General features: G+C 41.3%; 1 protein-coding gene across 1 annotated transcript in view; it reads right to left on the bottom strand.

Moving 5' to 3' along the window:
- Positions 1-6,467, bottom strand: part of LOC138968867 (uncharacterized) — a 13,354-nt gene extending 6,887 nt beyond the window's left edge. Inside the window, exon 1 of the mRNA XM_070341532.1 lies at positions 6,150-6,467. The gene's annotated coding sequence lies outside the window, so the exon portion shown is untranslated. The remainder of the gene's footprint in view (positions 1-6,149) is intronic.
- Between the last annotated feature and the right edge of the window lie 8,367 nt (positions 6,468-14,834).

Genomic DNA, 14,834 nt, shown 5'->3' on the forward strand with positions numbered 1-14,834 from the left:
GTCTCTCTCTCTGTCTGTCTCTGTCTTTCTGTCTCTGTCTCTCTCCCATTAAAAGAAAGATTTAAATTAAATGAAGGCGTGCTCCTTCACAAAATACTTTCCGGCCGTGCACCACGAACTTTCGTTGCAAACTTTAAAGTCAAACCAAACCGAAAGTTTAACGTCCCAGATCTCTTCAAATCAAGCTTAGCCTATTCTGGTAGCGTCCTGTGGAATTCTCTCCCGGAATTTGTGAGAGTCCCAATGAGTGTCAATACTTTCCAAAAACACCTTTCACTGTATTTAATGTTAAATTACGAAAAATCACAGTGATGGAAGACTTCGTTTGGTTATATTTTCATTTGTCCAAAGCATCAGTGTTCATTATATCCACACAAAAACACTCAAAGCTTTAATAACACATTTACTCATGCATGTGTATTCAGCATTGTTTTCACTACGTTACATATACGACGCTTTATATTTGTGTATAATATGTAATGTGTAAATATTCATATGTTGTTGTTTTTCTCTACCTTTTTTTCTACGTTAATATCCGTGTAAATATGTGATTAGATTAGTCCCCTATCTGTGCGAGGGCTGGTTGAAAAAAAGCTCGTTGTATTGCTTATGCCACAACCCTCGAAAAATAAAATTTGATTTGATTTGATTTGATTTGATCTCTAAACAAACAGTAAGGTTTGGAGTTCCACAAGGTTCTATTCTTGGTCCTTTACTATTTTCTATCTATATTAATGACCTACCATTATTTGTTAAATGTATGTGTGAACTATTTGCAGATGATACTGCAATTCATTCTAGTCACAAAGATCTAAGTGAGCTAGCAAGAGTCCTCCAAGAAAACATTGATCGATTGCTGGAATGGTCAGAACTAAACCATATGTCACCGAACCCAAATAAAACTAAATGCATGCTTCTAACCACCAGACAAAAACGACAAAATCTATCATCAAAATTTCCTAAACTACAAATACAAAATCAAGATGTAACTGAAGTTGATAACCATAAAGTCTTGGGAATAACCATTGATAATAATCTGTCTTGGTCGAAACATTTAGATACACTTAGTAAAAATACTTCTAAAAAAATATATCAGTTATCAAAAAGTAAACACTTTCTAGACCTACGCACACGGAAATTGTTTTTTTCAGGCATATATCTAATCAACTATTGATTATGCGTCCACAGTGTGGGACTCTACAAGTGCAAACACTTTGAAACACTTGTGCTCTTTACATAGACGAGCTGTTAAATTAATTCTTTTAAAAAATGCATTTCTCTCTACGTCTGATTATAACAAATTAAAGATTCTTCCTATCAAATTAAGATTTACCTATAACAAAGGTGCAATGATGCATATAATTATATCAGGGAATGCACCTACATTCATTGCCTCAAATTTCAAACTGAATAATTCAAGAAAACTAAACAAATCAATTACCCCATCCCCTAGAATTGACCTTTACAGATCAAGTCTTTCTTATTCTGGCGCCTTATTGTGGAACTCCATTCCTGATTTAATTAAAATGCAATTCAGTGAAACTTCCTTCAAGGAACTCTACATGCTGTTTCTCTTGAAAACAAGAAAATAATTCTTAGATAATATTACATCATTGCTTGATATTCATAATGCATTTTGAAATGTCTTTAATTTTTTGACATGTTAATTATATAAATTGTATTGTAATTAACTTAACTTCTATTTCTTCTTGTTATTAATCGAGTTACCCTCAATGGGCGAGGGCCGGATGAAAAAAAGCATGTATACTTTGCTTATTCTGTTACCCTCGATAAATAAATAAAGTTCAAAGTTCAAAGTTCTCTTTCCCTTTTTCATCATCGTTATCATAAACTATCACCATGATACTCATAAACCCACCATCCCAGCCCACTCCCTTTTATATATTCATCCTCCTTGCTCTCTTCTTGGATCCTTGTATTCCTACCACCCCCAAAATACTTAGTAGTTAGTCACAGTAAGAACAAATCCGTAGAGTCGACGGGATCAACTGGAAGGCTCCGATGACAAAAGAAGACTCACTCAAGACCTTGGTGGCCCTTTCTCCTGTCGAGTGTCCTCAAACCGGACACCAGGGCGTCACGCGTTCGTATACCCGCCATGCAACCACTCTCGTTCGCCCCCCGATATAGATCGAACAGGAGGAACTGCCAATTCTATCTACGTAAGTAGGTCTACTGGATTCCATGGGCGGGGCAGAAGAAATCCCAGAGAGACTAATTTAGTAATAGTGTAGGTGTAAAAAGCGTTTATGTTTTGGAGGTGGGAGGGGGGGGGGGGGAGGAGCTGTACGTCCGAAAGTATTTTGCCCCAGGTGAGTAGAAAAACATTTCAGAGAGAAATGATAATTACGAAGCAGGTAGACTGGGAAAGCGTTTAAGCTGCTTGGAAGAACCGCATAATTATGCACTCAGTTCGTCCTTTGATCTGTACACACAGAGTACCAGACGGGTTCGATCGATTAAAAAAAATCAATAATCAAAACAAAACACACACAAAAAACAAAAAGCAAATAGACTGCAGGAGATCCGCTTATACAGTGCCAGTCAGTGAGGGGGGGGGGGGGGGGAGGGTAGAATAGTCAAAATTAGGTGTCAGAAAGGTGAGAAAAAGGTTAACGTTTACGGTGATCGTGACTGACCTTATTTGCACGCATCGCTCCTGAGATCTATGCTTATTGCGTGTCATTGGGGTTCCATGAAGAAAAAGAAGAGAAAGGCTTGAGGCTTGATTAGAATAGAGCGAGGTGAGAAAAGGTTTACGTTCGTCGAAGCTGAACTCATGTGACCCGGGGCTGTTGTTCGGTCTGGTAATCCTGACAAAATTATACATGCCTCTCTCTAACTGCACACACCTAACTGTAAGACAGCCCCCCTCCCCCCCCCCCCTCCCTCCAACAAGACGTAACTCTCCTCAACCCCTATTTTTGTGGTGGGGGTCCGTCACTCCGTTATTGTAGAGCTCTCTCTCTCTCTAAAAAAAAAACATAGCACTATCTTACTTATTTTGTCGTATTTCATATATCTGCCTCTGTCCGTTCGTCCGTCTGTCTATCTGTCTGTACACAACTCTGATCGAAACTGTAGTTTGAAGTAAGGAAAGTTTCCCACTGATTAAAAAATAATAATAATAATAATAAAAAATAAAAAAATATAAAAAAAATATATAAAAAAACATACCCACAAAAGCACCTTCTTGGACTCCCTAATCTCCATTTCAACCAATTCCCTTCATTACCATGCCAAAATGGTGTGGGAGGGGAAAAACGTGGGGTTCACAAAATGTGCGTCGACATAAATCTTTCTCGCTCTCATTTTGAACCAGTTTCCCTCAATAATTAATTAGCCGTTAAACGAAGCCAAAACCCTCATGTTTCACTCACAAGAAAGTAGGGGATAAAAGGCCGTCATTTGTTATCAGGAGAAAGTTCCAATAGAAGATTGACCCTCTTCTGAACACTGCCACTCAAATCATGACACGGCGCAATTACACACTGTTTGTATGCATGATGTCATTGCCTTTGTGAACGTTTACTTTCCACTCGTACATTTATTTATACATACACCGCCGCCTACCGTAGACCGGGAGAGAGAGAGAGAGAGAGAGAGAGAGAGAGAGAGAGAGAGAGAGAGAGAGAGAGAGAGAGAGAGAGAGAGAGAGAGAGACAGACAGACAGAGGGAGAGAGAGAGAGGGGGGGAGAGACAGAGAGAAAAAGAGACAGAGACAGAGAGAAAGAGGGAGAGAGAGAGAGGGGGAGAGAGAGAGAAAGAGAGAGACAGAGACAGACCGACAGACAGACAGAGAGAGGGGGAGATAGAGAGAGAGAGGGGGAGAGAGACAGAGAGAAAGAGAGAGAGAGAAAGAGGGAGAGAGACAGAGAGATGGGGGGGGGGTCTAATGGGGAAGAGAGAAAGTGTGCGCGTATCAGAGACAGAGACACGTACGGAGAGACAGAGACATAAAGGGACAGACAGACAGATTGTCAGACTGACACTAGAGAGAGAGAGAGACAGACAGACAGACAGACAGACAGACAGACAGACAGACAGACAGACAGATACATATATATTGTACAAACAACAAAAACAAAACAAAAACAAATAACTCTCGGCAAAAGCTCGTAGCGGTGCTCTGATACCAAAATAGAACCTCAGTGTCATGTTTATACAGGTAAACACCACAGCTTTAGTCTGAATGTAAACATGTCTGTCTCGATACCTGTGGTTATATATTCTACAGGCTCATGTACTTGCTGCGTTTGTTGGTACAAGCCGGACACTGGAAAGAAAAATTCCCTCTCTCAGACACACAGGCTTATGGAAGTAAAAAGGAAATCAACGTCCACACACACAGACAGACAGACACACACACACACACACACACCGAACCTAATTTTTTTCTAAACTAAAAATAAGCGGCTGTGTGTGAAGTTTACCCTTGTTAAGTGTTTCTTGTATAGAATATAGTCAATTTTTGTAAAGATTTAAGTCAAGCAGTATGTAAGAAATGTTAAGTCCTTTGTACTGGAAACTTGCATTCTCCCAGTAAGGTAATACATTGTACTTCGTTGCAAGCCCCTGGAGCAAATTTTTGATTAGTGCTTTTGTGAACAAGAAACAATTGACAAGTGGCTCTATCCCATCTCCCCCCTTTCCCCGTCGCGATATAACCTTCGTGGTTGAAAACGACGTTAAACACCAAATAAAGACAGAAAGATTTCGACGACGACAACAACAACAACAACACCAACACCAACAACAACAACAACAACAACAACAACAACAACAACGTAACCCGATCTATCTCCAAGCCAAATAGAGAGATAACAACAATGTTCACAAAACAAAAGTCAACCAAATGATGGAATGAGTGTAACTTAAACGCAAAATCTGAAACAGATCCACAACCAACAGTACAAAATCAAGACTGTCGAAAACAAGAAGGGTTCATTTATGGAATATTTTATAAACGTTAGACGATACAGCTCTGTGGTCATTAACCTGCTCTTTTTTTCTAACTCTCAAACTAGTAGTAGCGGTTAGAATTTAACTCTTAGAATGTGAACAAATCAAACAAAGAGTAAACATATAAGATTTCATGAATAAAAAGGGTTAGTAGTTGAAACGTTTTGTTATTCCATTTTCGTGTTGTTTTGTTTTTTTGTTTTTTGTGTTTTGACTGAATGTTTTAACATAGAGGGGGAATCGAGACGAGGGTCGTGGTGTATGTGTGTATGTGTGTCTGTCTGTCTGTCTGTCTGTGTGTGTGTGTGTAGAGCGATTCAGACTAAACTACTGGACCGATCTTTATGAAATTTGACATGAGAGTTCCTGGGTATGATATCCTCAGACCTTTTTTTCATTTTTTTGATAAATGTCTTTGATGACGTCATATCCGGCTTTTCGTGAAAGTTGAGGCGGCACTGTCACGCTCTCATTTTTCAACCAAATTGGTTGAAATTTTGGTCAAGTAATCTCCGACGAAGCCCGGACTTCGGTATTGCATTTCAGCTTGGTGGCTTAAAAATTAATTAATGACTTTGGTCATTACAAATCTGAAAATTGTAAAAAAATTATTTTTTTTATAAAACGATCCAAATTTACGTTCATCTTATTCTCCATCATTTTCTCATTCCAAAAACATATAAATATGTTATATTTGGATTAAAGATAAGCTCTGAAAATTAAAAATATAAACATTATGATCAAAATTAAATGTTCGAAATCAATTTAAAAACACTTTCATCGTATTCCTTGTCGGTTCCTGATTCCAAAAACATATAGATATGATATGTTTGGATTGAAAACACGCTCAGAAAGTTAAAACGAAGAGAGGTACAGAAAAGCGTGCTATCCTTCTCAGCGCAACTACTACCCCGCTCTTCTTGTCAATTTCACTGCCTTTGCCATGAGCGGTGGACTGACGATGCTACGAGTATACGGTCTTGCTGCATTGCGTTCAGTTTCATTCTGTGAGTTCGACAGCTACTTGACTAAATGTTGTATTTTCGCCTTACGCGACTTGTTTGTTCTTGATTTTGAAAAGTTACCAGTCTGATTTCTTTTAATTTCCAACAAAAGAATCAGAAGTCTTGTCAATAAGAAAAGTAACAAGAAATCGCAAACTCACTCTTAGAGTGTCTGGTGCCAGCGTCTGGAATATCCCACACGTTTGATCAGTCTCCTAGTCACTGAGTCAATCACGCCGGTTAGCAGACGACGACCCATGCACCGGCTGCGACTGTGCCAGCTCAGTCATAAGTATTAACGGTGCTTGCTCACATTGGGCCCCGCAGTAAAAGGGTCACATTGATAGAGTGGCAAAAGGTGACACCGGCTTAGTCTTGGCCAACCTAGAACGAGGGTGTGGAGCACAGTTGCTCTGTTTGAAATTATAACATTGTAATTTGTATGCAGACACACATAGACTGACAGAGACCTGCAATATAGACCGACAGACAAACAAAGATAGAAACACACCGACATACTCTGACACCGTCACACAGAGCCGCGTCACACAGACAGCTAGACAGACAGCCGGCCAGTCAGACAGCGGACAGACAGACATACACAAACACACCCGGCACACACACACACCGTGGCACACACACACACACGGCACACACACACACACACACACAGCACACACACACACACACACAAACAAACACAAGGCCTAACTGAGCTGAGAGTGCACGTACGAAAACAAACAAACAAACACTGAGACAAACGAAAACAACGGCAGTTTACCCGTAGATGCTACAATACATCTTACCGCAGCATACATCATGTACCGTCTGTTTTTACATTTAGTCAAGTTTTGACTAAATGTTTTAACATAGAGGGGGAATCGAGACGAGGGTCGTGGTGTATGTGTGACTGTGTGTGTGTGTGTGTGTGTGTGTCTGTCTGTGCGTGTGTGTGTGTGTGTGTGTGTGTGTGTGTGTAGAGCGATTCAGACTAAACGACTGGACCGATCTTTATGAAAATGTACATGAGAGTTCCTGGGAATGATATCCCCGGACTTTTTTTCGATAAATGTCTTTGATGACGTCATATCCGTTTTTTTTGTAAAAGTTGAGGCGGCACTGTCACACCCTCATTTTTCAATCAAATTGATTGAAATTTTGGCCAAGCAATCTTCGACGAAGGCCGGACTTCGGTATTGCATTTCAGCTTGGTGGCTTAAAAATTAATTAATGACTTTGGTCATTACAAATCTGAAAATTGTAAAAAAATATTTTTTTTATAAAACGATCCAAATTTACGTTCATCTTATTCTTCATCATTTCCTGATTCCAAAAACATATAAATATGTTATATTTGGATTAAAAACAAGCTCTGAAAATTAAAAATATAAAAATTATGATCAAAATTAAATTTTCGAAATCAATTTAAAAACACTTTCATCTTATTCCTTGTCGGTTCCTGATTCCAAAAACATACAGATATGATATGTTTGGATTAAAAACACGCTCAGAAAGTTAAAACGAAGAGAGGTACAGTAAAGCGTGCTATGAAGCACAGCGCAACAGCTACCGCGCCAAACAGGCTCGTCACTTTCACTGCCTTTTGCACTAGCGGCGGACTACGTTCAGTTTCATTCTGTGAGTTCCACAGCTTGACTAAATGTAGTAATTTCGCCTTACGCGACTTGTTATGTTTGCCTCAGTGATAGCAAACCTCCGGAGCGGTCTGACATGTCTTCATCGAGCTTGTTAGTATATATCATATAACTTCTCGTTCAAATCTCGCACGCAATTTGTATCAGAGATACATGATTGCACCAACCTTCTTATTATCTCGGGTAACATCTCGTTCAAATCTCGCACTCAATTTGTATGAGACCGAGACTATGACCTGGGTACATAATTACATCCACTGACCTTTTTACTATCTCGGGTAACATCTGGTTTAAGCGAGTTTTATTCAATTTCTCATACACACGTTTCAAACAATAACAACATTAAGAACGTTAACAAGCAGATTGCTTATGGACACGTTCTTGAAATGATAATCAATACACATTCCGATAGCAAAACATGGCGAACAAGTGATAGCTTCAACACTTAGGCTATCTTGATAATCTTTCATTATATTTTATACAAATAAGATGAAGAGAGAGACAGAGAGGAAGAGAGAGAGAGAGAGACAGAGAGGAAGAGAGAGAGAGAATGCCTAGCTGCATCAATTGCACAGTTAATATAATATCAGCCGAAGCGATTAGTTAACATAACATAGTCTTGTACAACAGAGAATATTTTCGTGTTCAAAGATACATACAGTATTTCCAAACAAGAGTGTTTTGCAGTCTAGAACGTGTGTTGGCAGACTATTGAATAAAATGGTTCTATGTTCTTTAAATTTTGGACAGTGTAACAAGAAATGTTCAGAATCTTCCGGGCATGCTCCACACGTACATTCTAAATTATCAGAGAGGTGTCGGTTAACTAAGTCTTGTTGCAAATCGCTCATGTTTAATCTCAACCTGCTGTGAAATATCTGTGCCTGGCGGTTGCCTAAATAATAACACTGTGGAACAACAACATCTCCATCGGTCAAATACCGTTTAAATTCACCAACTGATTGCGTTTGTTGTATATTTTCTGGAAGATTATTCCACAAAGCTGTCGCTGAAGGAAAAAATGAAGATTTATATAACTCACTTCTGCACAATGGAACCTTACGTTCGGATGAAGAAGAAGTCACCTATGAAGAGGCCAAGACTATAGTCAAAGAGAAGCAGAAGAGAAGATGGCTCCACCAACACCCAGACTACAACAAAAAGGATGCCTACTACCTCCTACCCAGAGATGACCAAGTGGTCATTGTGAGACTGAGAACAGGCCATTGCAGACTCAAACATCACCTGTATACCAAATTCCACATTGGTGATTCTGCATCGTGCCCCTGTGGCACATCTCCAATGACAGTGCAACACTTCCTGCAGGACTGTCCAACACACCAAAACTTGCGAGCAGAGACCTGGCCTGCTGACACACCGATGAGGGACAAACTCTATGGACCCATGGAGAGCCTCCGGCGTACAGCAGCCTTCATCAGGGCCTCCGGAGTTGCTGTCTGAGCGAACGACGAAGAAGAAGAAGAAGAAGAACCTTACGTTCAAGAGGGCGTCGTCTGTGGTAAGGATTTACATCGGAAACCAGGACCGGCAGTTTGGAATATAAATATTCTGGGGTTAAACGATTTACAATTTTATAATACAGCAAAAGTTTATGACGACGTCGCCTTTCTTTCAGGGGCACAAAACCCGATTCGTTATACAGTTTTTGGTGGCTTGTGCCACGTACTGCACCTACAATGATTCGGATTGCATCGAGATGCAGTGTCTCCAACTCGTCTGCCAAACACTGTGTACAGTCGTTACCCCAAATAACGTCCGCGTAATCAAACAATGGTAACATAAAGGATTTATATATAACTTCAAGTGATTTTCTGTTTAAACGATGCTTGAATAAACCAAAACACGCAATTGACTTTCTACATTTAGCAATTAGACTTTTTATGTGGGAATCCCATTTACAATTACCTTGTAGAATGACGCCAAGGTGCTTGTGATTTTCAACATCAACTAAGTGTGTATCTTCGAAATACAATGGTGGAAGTTAAAAATTTTGTTGTCTACAAATGTCCAACAATTCTGTCTTTTGACAATTAAAAGTGACTTTCCATTTAGAAGCCCATGTGCGAATTTTATCCAAATCAGAATTCAAAATCTCTGCTCGTACATCATCGTTATCTAAACTTAAATACATACTCGTTTCGTCTGCAAAGAGTTTCAACACTGATTCAAGACCAACACCAATATCGTTAATATAAATGAGACTGAATAAAAGAGGTCCTAAGACAGAACCCTGTGGGACACCAGCAGAAGGGGTAGCATAACTTGATTTGGTTCCTTTCAGTACTACTGCTTGCCTGCGAACGGGTAACATCTCGTTCAAATATTGCACTCAATTTGTACAAGAGACCAAGACTATGACATTGATACATGTTTCAATCAACCTTTTTACTAAATCGGGTAACATCTCGTTCAAATCTCGCACTCAACTATGGTTTGTAACAGAAACTGACCGAGAATATGACCTAGATGGAAACATGTCTACATCATACAAGAGCTTTTTATAAGTATCTCATGTAACTTCTCGCTCAAATCTCGCACTCAGAATGTATCAGAGACCAAAACTATGACCGAGACTAAGAGTAAGACCAAGAATGTAACGTACCTTGGCGGTGCAGACTGAGAGTTGTTCCCTGTTATGAAGGGTAAATCATTAAACATGGTCCATAAATCATACCTCACATGAAGTTCCCGTGGGTCAACGTGGAGTACTCGCTTCTCTCCACCCCGGGTGGTCAGACTCAGTGCTGGTGTTCTGACAATGGTCGAACCCCTTATTAGGATGGAGCACGGACTCTGAGAAGGGGGAGGGGGGCTTATATCCGCCGGAATTTTAGTTTGTCTGTCTTTGCCGGGTGTGTGTGTGTGTATGTGTGTGTGTGCGTGTGTGTGCGTGTGTCAGTGTGTGTGCGCGCGCGTATGTGTGTGTGTGTGTGTGCGCGTGTGTGTGTGTGTGTGTGTGTGTGTGTGTGTGTGTGTGTGTGTGTGTGTGTGTGTGTGTGTGTCAGTTTGCATGTGTATCTGTGTGTCTGTGTGTGTATGCGCGCGTGGGATCGGTCTGCGTGTGTCTGTCAGTCTCTTCTCTCTATCGTACTGAACGATCATTATCCAGTCTACACACACACACACACACACACACACACACACACACACACACACACACACACACACAGAGTTCCAGAGGTCAAAACGGCCAAACGCGGCATGTGTTCACTTATTTGTTCTTAAGCCAATAGTGTTCCTACATTGCACTGGCCTGTCATGACAGGTCCGGCAATTTTGGTGACGGAAATTGACTGACAAAGGGACAACAGTTGGTGTCCTGACTTTTGGAAGTGTCCTGTTATCACACTGCCCTGACTCTCTTCCCACACTGTGTTAAGAAAATTTTCTTCCCGACGCTTCCGTCATCTGCTTCAGGGGAAATTCAAAGAGGTTGGTGAAGCTATTTATCTCTATAAATGAAGTATTACGAAGTGTTGCACATCGAGATAGGTCAGGTTAGTTCCGTTAGTGTCTATACTTAATGCCAATGGGTTTTTCGGGTTTGTATTTCGTGTATTTTACCCGTGAATCGGCCGAATGACGGACCCGTCGCTGCACAGCTGCAAAGTTTGTCGCTTCGAGCGCAAAATCGTGAGGAAAACGCGTCTTGTAAGTAATGCTAATACATTCTACCAAAACCTAAACATGTCTGCACCAATCCTGCCAAGTGTCGTAGTTGTTGTCCCCCGCAAACAGCTGTAATCGTAAGAAGAATGTGATCATTCCTGCAGATTTGTGTGTCGTGCACCCGATTTGACCGAATTTTAGCGTGTCGTACACCCGCTGTGACGTTTTTCACGTCGTGACGTCCACCCGATGCTCACGTTCTGTGTCGTCTCTCCGATCGTGCACTTACCTTTTGCACATGACCTTTCTCACTTGTTACATTGTGTCATCCCCCATACATAAACACGAATTACATGTATAGCTTTGTTCTTTTGTATTCTGACTGGCATGGAGTCATTTTCAGACACAGTCATGGAGATGACAATAGCCGGATCTTACCACCAATGTGGATAAAGACACCTTGGTAAGTACTCTTAGTCTCGCTTACCTTTCAACCATTGCAAAGGGGTGTTGGGGCAGGAATAAAGTTATCTTCCATCCAGGCCCCACAGTTGGGTTGACATGACAGTCTAGGGTAGATACACTGCACTGTGCGATGCAGGTAGCTGGTATGCCCCTGTCCAAATGGATCTTTAAACATCCTACAGAAGTTACACTGATTATAAACAAAGAGATTTTTGACTCACATGCGAAGCAAAAGTGAGTCTATGTTCTCAGCCTAGTCGTCCGTCCCTCCGTCCGGCCGTCTGTCCCAAAAACTTAAACGTTGGATTTTTTCTCAGCCGCTATGAAGTCTATCAGCGCCAAATGTGGCATGATGGTGTATGATGACAAGACCTTTAAAAAACATACATAGTGACTTTACCTTGCTTCAAGGTCAAGGTCACGGGCCTTTAAAAACAGTTATTTTCACATTTTCCCAATTTTCTCCCAAGTTTTTGAAAATGTCGACCCGAGCTACAAGTGGTATATAGGGCATAGTGAGCCCTATCTTTTGATACCAGTTTGGTTGACCTTGCTTCAAGGTCAAGGTCATTTTGACCCCTCTGAAATGTGTCCAAAACGTGACTTTACCACTAAATGACAATGTCTCTTGGTAGAAAGTGCCAATGAACACCAATGTGCTTCCTATCTGTTGAATTGATAGCCATGTCTTGTGTGACCTTGACCTGGAGTCAAGGTCATGTGGTGTATTTTGGGTGGAAAAATGTGTAAAATAGTTCTGAATGTATGGTGTCATTGCCAGCTTCAGTTGTTTGACTTTTAATATCACCTGAAGGTCAAGGTCATTTAAAGGTGCATACTCAAGTAGATGCAGACATTGGACAGCCTTTCGCCACATGGCGGCGTAGCTGTTCACGGTGCTTGAAGTGTGCAAAACACACCTTACAAGAACACCCTGCCCGTGTGTGATGGTAACGGACATGGTCACTCAGAAACCTTTTTAGTGCAAAGGTCTTGCCACACTGGGTGCAGGCCACCTCTTTTGGTTTCCCTTTGCACACATGCTTTGAGGGGTACAAGCTTTTAGGACTTGCATAAGATCTGCCGCATGAATCACATGAATAAGGCTTAATCTTGTCATGCTTCACGTTGCGGTGTGACGTCAGATCAATTTTTTTTGTGAACTTTTTGTCACATATGGTGCATTCATGATTTGTTTTTCCTTCACCATGATCAAAGCGCTGATGAGCCCACAAGGTGCGGTAATGCTTGTAAGTTTTACCACACTCGTGGCACTGGTGCACTGACTTGTCAGCCGAGGCCTCCATCTTCTTCTTCATGGGTGTCTTCTTCTTCTTGGGCGACTTTGGCTTCTCTGTCGAAGGCCCAGCACCATCGTCAGCAGCTGTCCACATACAACAAGATACAAAAAGCTTGTGTTAGTCTAACCAGATCGAATGTATATAAACATTATTCAGGTACAATAGTCCGTTGTTGCATTGTAAAACTATAACTATAACATGATCAGTACGCTTTCATATTATCATAATCAAGCGTTGCCAATACCTGCACACGGACAACAGCTACAGTCAACTGGTGGTAATGGATGGCTCACACGTTAATCCTTATTGTCAAAAAACGATAACAATGTTGTAGCTATAACCTATTGACATGAGGTGCAGCCAATCGCTGCTTTCAGCTGTCAGTTCAATAGGTTTACAGCTACATCATTGTTGTCGCTAAACCTGAATTTTGACAAGAATCGACGTGTGCAAGAATCCACGTGTGAGCGGCCCATAAACATGATCCTGCACAGGCTTACATAATAATAAAATATAACTTACATGTCGATTTCTCTTTGGGTGTCGATGTTTCTTTGGGTGTCACCTTTGCCTCCTTTTCTGGAGTTTGGACTATGACTATGAATTTATATCCATAAATTCAGCGGATAACTCCGCTTCTTCTTCTGCCACAACTTCCATGACCTGATCCATGTTGTCCCTGAAAAATCACTCCAAGACGATCAGAATACAAACAAACAAGGTCATGTGCAAAAGGTAAGTGCACGATCGGAGAGACGACACAGAACGTGAGCATCGGGTGGACGTCACGACGTGAAAAACGCCACAGCGGGTGTACGACACGCTAAAATTCGGTCAAATCGGGTGCACGACACACAAATCTGCAGGAATGATCACATTCTTCTTACGATTACAGCTGTTTGCGGGGGACTACAACTACGACACTTGGCAGGATTGGTGCAGACATGTTTAGGTTTTGGTAGAATGTATTAGCATTACTTACAAGACGCGTTTTCCTCACGATTTTGCGCTCGAAGCGACAAACTTTGCAGCTGTGCAGCGACGGGTCCGTCATTCGGCCGATTCACGGGTAAAATACGCGAAATACAAACCCGAAAAACCCATTGGCATTAAGTATAGACACTAACAGAACTAACCTGACCTATCTCGATGTGCAACACTTCGTAATACTTCATTTATAGAGATAAATAGCTTCACCAACCTCTTTGAATTTCCCCTGAAGCAGATGACGGAAGCGTCGGGAAGAAAATTTTCTTAACACAGTGTGGGAAGAGAGTCAGGGGTGTGTATCAGAGGGGCCTCACATCGCAGGCATCACTGTACAGCAAAAAGTGACTAAGCCCCGAGTACAAATACGGATCTGCCAAGCAGGCTTTTGAGAGGAAGCCTTGGGCATTGTCAGTGAAAGACTATGATCCCCCTTTCAACTTTCCCCCGTTCCACTTCAGGATGTTTTGTTTGAGTGTTTCCACACTACCAAGCGGGATTCCCCTTACCCGTTACTGTCGCCTACCTCCGGCTAACTCACCCCCTCCCCCTCCACCCACCGGCCCCTTTTTACGCACATGTCTGATTTCTTTGCAATAATGAACGACGACTCCAATGTGCACCCAACGCCAAACGTCTTCGACTCTAAGTGCTTCTCCTTTGTTTTCTTTTCTTTCCTGTTGTTTTTACATTTAAGTCAAGTTTTTTCAGAAGCAGTCTTTTCTGTCCGGTCCAAGATCGTCCCTTTATAAGTCTCCAATCAACATAGGCCTATATGTAATACTGACGCATAATTATAGATTCCCCA

Source organism: Littorina saxatilis, linkage group LG6 (assembly GCF_037325665.1).
Source record: "Littorina saxatilis isolate snail1 linkage group LG6, US_GU_Lsax_2.0, whole genome shotgun sequence".
NCBI classification, from domain to species: domain Eukaryota; kingdom Metazoa; phylum Mollusca; class Gastropoda; order Littorinimorpha; family Littorinidae; genus Littorina; species Littorina saxatilis.